Here is a 7,500-nt window from a genome sequence, read left to right as displayed (position 1 = left end):
ACTTGATTTAATTTCTTACGATGGTTCTTGAGAATGGATCAATGATGTATTGAATAGATGTCTTCCCTGAACGACTTCAACTGAGAGGCAGTTTCAGTTTCAACAAGCTGGACATTGTTTTTCTGTGGAGTCTTCCACAAGAAAGACAGAGCTACACACACGAAGGTGCTTGATGTACTCAGTACCTTCTTGGAGATGAACATATTTTCTTTTCCATCTTCATTATATTTTCGTCTCTGCATCGTCGACGATGTCCACTTCTGACTCCGTAATCTTGTCACCCATCCTCTCCAAAAACACAAAGCGAGTGCTGCTTGTATGCTGGATCAGTTGAAATCAGTCTCCGTTCTAGCAAGATCGGCATGCAACTAAAATACTTGACTGAAAATATTCCGAAATAGCTTTTCTGAACGACGAAGTTTGTTCTTCAAAATTAATAATGATGAATAGCACAATCTACTAGCCAGAACGTCCTCTCAAAAGAGATTCTATCTGAAGCCTGCAAGATTTTCGACCACCCTTCGTTTTGGAGAGGAGCCCACACACACCAGACTCGAGCTACAAGTAAACTACTAGTCCATCAGCCAGTGGTGCCAAAGTGAGTCTCCTGTTGCACTTACAAATCAAACACCTGGAACTGACATCAATCGACAGCAAAAGCATCACTGAATCCGACCTGCCTACTTTCCCTGGCGAAACTCTTGCACTCCTTTTGCAGTGCGCCTTGGAAGTTCGACAAATTTCTTCTTCTTCATCAGCCATTACGAGGTTTTCCATCCGTTTTATCAGGACATCCAATGCGTCTTCAGTGAAAAACGTGGAGTTTTGTCAACGTTTGGTGTGGTTTTCCGTGGCGATCGACCTAAAATCGCGAAATAAATCGCCGTCGATTTGAGCAGAGGTGAGTTGGCTTGGAGCACGTACAGATTCAAAAAATATGTGTACATGCGCACCGGGAAGAAGATGAAGATGCTCTCCATTTTCAAATAACTAATTCAAAAAACTACATGACTATTGTACTGCAATTGTTGTAGTTACCGTAAAGTACCGTTGATCCGCCCCCTCTCTAATTCCCGCCCCCTGTCGATTTTCTCCTTGTGAAGCGACTTCGGCGTATACAACGAAATACGATGTTGAACCGACGCATGCACTGCTGTACACAATACTTGCCAATCCAGGATCAAAATGTGCACAATCCAGCACATTGAGTCTGATCCTCTACGTTGTTGTACATCGTACTGCACTTGACAGCCTTGATCTAATTCCCGCCCCCTGCCGAAAACCCAGCTGGGAAGCGACATGGCGTGGGGGCGGATCAACGGTACTTTACGGTACTTGTTTGCAACTACAATGGTATCAAGTAGATAATCAAGCGAGGTACAGAGGGCCCTATTGATGGCTGATCAAAGCCCAAGGGACCAGCCCGAGGGCATTGATCAGTCATCAAGCCCGACTGTACTCGTACCTCGCTTGACTATGCTTCAGACGATCCCCAACAATTTTTTTGATTTTGAATTCAATCGCTTTATTCTTTGGGTGATCTCGAGTGTGGTAGATAGTACTTCGAAGTAGTACAACTGTAACTGTACTACTACCTGGTTGCAACAAGCTCAAAGCAGCCTTGCCTTTATTTCAACTGTTTGCTGTCAGCATCCAGAGCCATGGCGTTTGCTAGTTGGTCGTAATGGAGAAGAGAACTGCAGGGCATTCACTCGATGTACAACATGCATCGCCGCAGATTCCTTACTTTTAGCTCTCCACGTTCCTTATTTTTCCAGGGATCAGGACCTTCCCGGGGCGATTCCATTCAGGGTGGAAGCGTAGATCACTTTTGCCAAACAGTAAAAACTACGCTTCAAACCTGCTTGACATGACTCGGGGTGCATACTTCGGAAACCCGAAGGTGGATGATGTTCAATACTAGCTCATTGTAATCTTCCTGAAGGTATGTATTCGGATGCTCAATTAAATAGAATAGTGAAAGAGATATGTAATGGAACAACACTCTACAAGTAGGCGAACAACAATTATTTTTATTGTAATTTGAATCCAGGCACACGTGTAATACGGAAACTGCAATGGTTTACACTGCAAATCTTCTCGATTTGCAAGGTTGTTCCCATAATTCACAAAAATCTGAAAGTTCATTCCTGAAACGCGCATGGCACTGATTGGAGATTGGGTTTAGGTCACAACAATGGCTGTCGATGAAATGCCAAAAATGGTCACTTTGTCGGCTTCCTCCTGCAGAGCGTGCAAGTCGTTTACTCTTTTTATTTGCGGATTCGGTGTACAGGGTACCTAAACTCCCCATTGAGGCCAAAATCAAGTATTCGATTTCTAAGTGCAACAGGGTGCTTGAATTTGACGACTTCTGAGTTCTTGGCTGATGGACTATACGTGGAGATCGAGAGTTGATCGAAATCTTTCTTGCTCACTTCTGAAACCTGTGAAGGAAAAAAGTATGCTGATCGCGTGAATGCCCACAGTTGAGTCGTAATATTTTGACGTGGACCCTGTGACCGTTCACACTCACAGAGAAAGTCGCGGTTGTTTGTGACTGGTCATCGGGATTCAAACTGGTGTGTGACTTTATGACTGCTCTTCGGGGATTTGTGACTGTTTGATTGGTCACGGGGATCGTGATCGGTCATCGAGACATGACTGCTCACTGAGTCCTACATATTCACACATGTACATGTACACACGACACAGAGCACCACGCATCATTCGTAGCCCAAGTTCATGCACGCCGGCACATCCGGACCTGAAGAAAAGAGTGCTCAATCACAAGCGGGGTGAGAGCGAACTGCAAATAAGACAACACATAGCACACATAGCACACAGTACGCCGTAGACAGTGTAGCCAGTGTAGCGTGTAGACAGTGTACTTACAGCAGTGTTCAATACACTTCTGGCATCCGTGAGATGCTCAGACTGCGGTAAACCCTTCAACACACAAAACCAAGCAAATACACCATCTCCAGTACTGCCCCCAAATGTGATTGTCAAACACCAACTTCCAAGGCTACACAGTAGAGAAAGAGAGAGAGAGGAAGTTACTGTATTATGGTGATAATGCAGATTGATGGTGCATACAGCTGCTTCGTGCTACCGCTCAAACTATGTTGCTATGATTGCTAGTGCTGTTACTGCATGCTCATGCTTTGCTGCTGGCTACGGTCATGTGCACTGCACATCACGGTAACCATGTCGACCAAGCGACATGGTGCATGCACACGTGGAACTCTATGCGACGTGGCATTCTACGTGACATTCAACATGACACTCTACGTAGCATTCATACGTGGCACTCAACGTGGGTGGCACTCGACGTGGCACGCTAAAGTTTGCCAAGTTATATGTTTCGATCTGTTCTGTGTGTGGATCATTCTTGTCAGACCTTTTTGTTTCACTCACCTACCTCCCATTTCTCATCACTCATTTCCTTTGATAAAGTAAATAAAGGGGTGTTGGCCACACTCATTTTCGGCTACTCAGGGCTCTTGGTCTCCGTCCCTTGGACGTGACTACTATGTCTATACCCTCTTGGCTCCGCCAAGATCCTGCTCCGCAGTGACTACCCGGCCATTATATGTACAAGGCAACGAGCCAACAGCTGTACTACTGTTGCTATGACAACCCTCTATTTGATTGACATGTACTTGGTCCGTTTCATCGCAATTGTCCCTAATCTCCCACACACCTTTTGACAGGTAAAACACAGTCCGATCTCGATATCTAACTCACATTCGTTTGGGAGGTTGTGATGGAAAGATCAAAGGAGAACAGAAAGAAAAAATCATCGTGACTGGCGCCAGTGGCATCGCGATTCGTACGATTTTGATGGGAAAGTGGGGAACTTTTCGCTGCAGTGAATGCACTGCACTGCAGTCTGCAGTGAATGCACACATTCACTGCAGCGAAAAGCCAAGCGCAGCTCAAAGACGGGAACTGTAGCAGGCATTCTTTGCAAGCCTGCAAACTGATGGGAGATGGTGGCAAAGAAGACATTGTCCGACCTGGTAGTGGCAGTACAAGAGTCGTGGTCAGCGTATCCAGCAGAGCGTATGACAGCTGTCTGGAGAGGGATGTGTGCCTGATTCAAAAACATTGTTGAACACAGAGTACTGTAGTGACACACCGGTCACGCTGCCCACATTCCTCCAAGTGCCAAAGTGACAGCCACTACTCTGTTCCTTTCCCATCGCTGCCATACGCCAAGGGGAAAAAGCAAGAGATACTCTACACCAGCAGCTATAGACCAGCGAATGTCAGCTCAAGTGACATCAGCTGGAGTGATACAGAGCCAGAGTCGGATAAAGCAAGAATGCGCTCCGTCGCTGTTTTCTTTAGTACATTTTTTGTAACCTTTATTTCCTTTCTTCGACTTGCTTCACCAGATTCCATCGCTGAATTTTTTCTTGTGGCCGGACAGGAATCCTGTATCATGCTTCTTCACTATGCGTATTGGAAATTTTACAAAGCGGTAAAAAACTCCTGTTCTTAGTTGCGATGGATAAGCGACAATTGCGATGAAACGGACCAAGTATGTAGTACTACGAGGCAAAAAGTCAATGAGTGTTGCAGGGCTACATGATACACACGCAAGCGCGCACGCACACATACACACGAACGAACGAACGCACGCATACACGCACGCACACACACACACACATACCTGTCTGATCTTCAGATTTGTTTCACCATCCAGATTAGCAGTCTCAACATAGCACATTGACTGCGGCTCACTGCAAACAACAAACACACATGCATATACACAGGGTTTCATGTTCTGCGCAAGCAAGGTGCTGTGACTCTCCAGTGCAACCACATACACACACAGCAAGGTGCTGTGACTCTCCAGTGCAACCACATACACACACAGCAAGGCTTGTGACTCTCCAGTGCAACCACATACACACACAGCAAGGCTTGTGACTCTCCAGTGCAACCACATACACACACAGCAAGGCTTGTGACTCTCCAGCGCAACCACATACACACACAGCAAGGCTTGTGACTCTCCAGTGCAACCACATACACACACAGCAAGGCTTGTGACTCTCCAGTGCAACCACATACACACACAGCAAGGCTTGTGACTCTCCAGTGCAACCACATACACACACAGCAAGGCTTGTGACTCTCCAGTGCAACCACATACACACACAGCAAGGCTTGTGACTCTCCAGTGCAACCACATACACACACAGCAAGGCTTGTGACTCTCCAGTGCAACCACATACACACACAGCAAGGCTTGTGACTCTCCAGTGCAACCACATACACACACAGCAAGGCTTGTGACTCTCCAGTGCAACCACATACACACACAGCAAGGCTTGTGACTCTCCAGTGCAACCACATACACACACAGCAAGGTGCTGTGACTCTCCAGTGCAACCACATACACACACAGCAAGGCTTGTGACTCTCCAGCGCAACCACATACACACACAGCAAGGCTTGTGACTCTCCAGCGCAACCACATACACACACAGCAAGGCTTGTGACTCTCCAGTGCAACTACATACACACACAGCAAGGCTTGTGACTCTCCAGTGCAACCACATACACACACAGCAAGGCTTGTGACTCTCCAGTGCAACCACATACACACACAGCAAGGCTTGTGACTCTCCAGTGCAACCACATACACACACAGCAAGGCTTGTGACTCTCCAGTGCAACCACATACACACACAGCAAGGCTTGTGACTCTCCAGTGCAACCACGTGGGTGCAAGGCTTGTGACTCTCCAGTGCAACCACGTGGGTGCAAGGCTTGTGACTCTCCAGTGCAACCACGTGGGTGCAAGGCTTGTGACTCTCCAGTGCAACCACGTGGGTGCAAGGCTTGTGACTCTCCAGTGCAACCACGTGGGTGCAAGGCTTGTGACTCTCCAGTGCAACCACGTGGGTGCAAGGCTTGTGACTCTCCAGTGCAACCACGTGGGTGCAAGGCTTGTGACTCTCCAGTGCAACCACGTGGGTGCAAGGCTTGTGACTCTCCAGTGCAACCACGTGGGTGCAAGGCTTGTGACTCTCCAGTGCAACCACGTGGGTGCAAGGCTTGTGACTCTCCAGTGCAACCACGTGGGTGCAAGGCTTGTGACTCTCCAGTGCAACCACGTGGGTGCAAGGCTTGTGACTCTCCAGTGCAACCATGTGGGTGCAAGGCTTGTGACTCTCCAGTGCAACCACATACACACACAGCAAGGCTTGTGACTCTCCAGTGCAACCACATACACACACAGCAAGGCTTGTGACTCTCCAGTGCAACCACATACACACACAGCAAGGCTTGTGACTCTCCAGTGCAACCACATACACACACAGCAAGGCTTGTGACTCTCCAGTGCAACCACATACACACACAGCAAGGTGCTGTGACTCTCCAGTGCAACCACGTGGGTGCAAGGCTTGTGACTCTCCAGTGCAACCACGTGGGTGCAAGGCTTGTGACTCTCCAGTGCAACCACGTGGGTGCAAGGCTTGTGACTCTCCAGTGCAACCACGTGGGTGCAAGGCTTGTGACTCTCCAGTGCAACCACGTGGGTGCAAGGCTTGTGACTCTCCAGTGCAACCACGTGGGTGCAAGGCTTGTGACTCTCCAATGCAACCACGTGGGTGCAAGGCTTGTGACTCTCCAGCGCAACCACGTGGGTGCAAGGCTTGTGACTCTCCAGCGCAACCACGTGGGTGCAAGGCTTGTGACTCTCCAGCGCAACCACGTGGGTGCAAGGCTTGTGACTCTCCAGCGCAACCACGTGGGTGCAAGGCTTGTGACTCTCCAGTGCAACCACGTGGGTGCAAGGCTTGTGACTCTCCAGCGCAACCACGTGGGTGCAAGGCCTGTGATTCTCCAGCGCAACCACGTGGGTGCAAGGCTTGTGACTCTCCAGCGCAACCACGTGGGTGCAAGGCTTGTGACTCTCCAGTGCAACCACGTGGGTGCAAGGCTTGTGACTCTCCAGTGCAACCACGTGGGTGCAAGGCTTGTGACTCTCCAGCGCAACCACGTGGCTTACACATACACACACAGGGCAAGCTTCTCTTTGGCAGAACAATGAGAGTGAAGTGGACTGTGGTGTGTACTGTAGGGTAAGTCCACGAGTTCAATGACTATCTTCCACGAGTTCAATGACTATCTTCCACGCATTTTATTGCATGGATATCATATGCATTACAAATTTCTCGTGGCAAGTCCATATACAGCAGGCCGTGATGTTTTCCACTGAAGCGAGAATGTCGCTCCCAAAATGTTGGAGGATTTGGATTTTCGCTGAAGCAGTAGTTCCGCTTTTCGCAGTTGCCATGGTATTTTCCGCTCCTGTGACGTCTCTTCAGTGGAACCGCAACTTTTGAGTGCATATGTGACTGGGCTATGAAGTGGACACCTTGTGAGGCTTACTTCTGGGTGTGCTTTCTTCCGAGGATCTCCTCCCTTTTGAGGATCTTCTCACTCCCTTTCGGGGAGCTCTTCCCTTTCGTCAGT

At 48.6% G+C, this 7,500-nt stretch overlaps 1 long non-coding RNA gene across 1 annotated transcript in view; it reads right to left on the bottom strand.

Annotated features, from left to right (window-relative positions):
* LOC135830642 (uncharacterized) overlaps positions 1–4,772 on the bottom strand; it is an 8,453-nt gene extending 3,681 nt beyond the window's left edge. Inside the window, exons 1-2 of the long non-coding RNA XR_010556078.1 lie at positions 4,682–4,772; positions 2,896–2,949 (exon numbers count right to left, since the gene is read on the bottom strand). This is a non-coding gene — a long non-coding RNA (uncharacterized LOC135830642). The remainder of the gene's footprint in view (positions 1–2,895; positions 2,950–4,681) is intronic.
* Between the last annotated feature and the right edge of the window lie 2,728 nt (positions 4,773–7,500).

This window comes from Sycon ciliatum, unplaced genomic scaffold, assembly GCF_964019385.1.
Source record: "Sycon ciliatum unplaced genomic scaffold, ocSycCili1.1 SCAFFOLD_2399, whole genome shotgun sequence".
Lineage (NCBI taxonomy): Eukaryota > Metazoa > Porifera > Calcarea > Leucosolenida > Sycettidae > Sycon > Sycon ciliatum.
The sequence above is the reverse complement of the archived record's forward strand: the minus strand, read 5'-3'. Positions and strand labels throughout refer to the sequence as shown.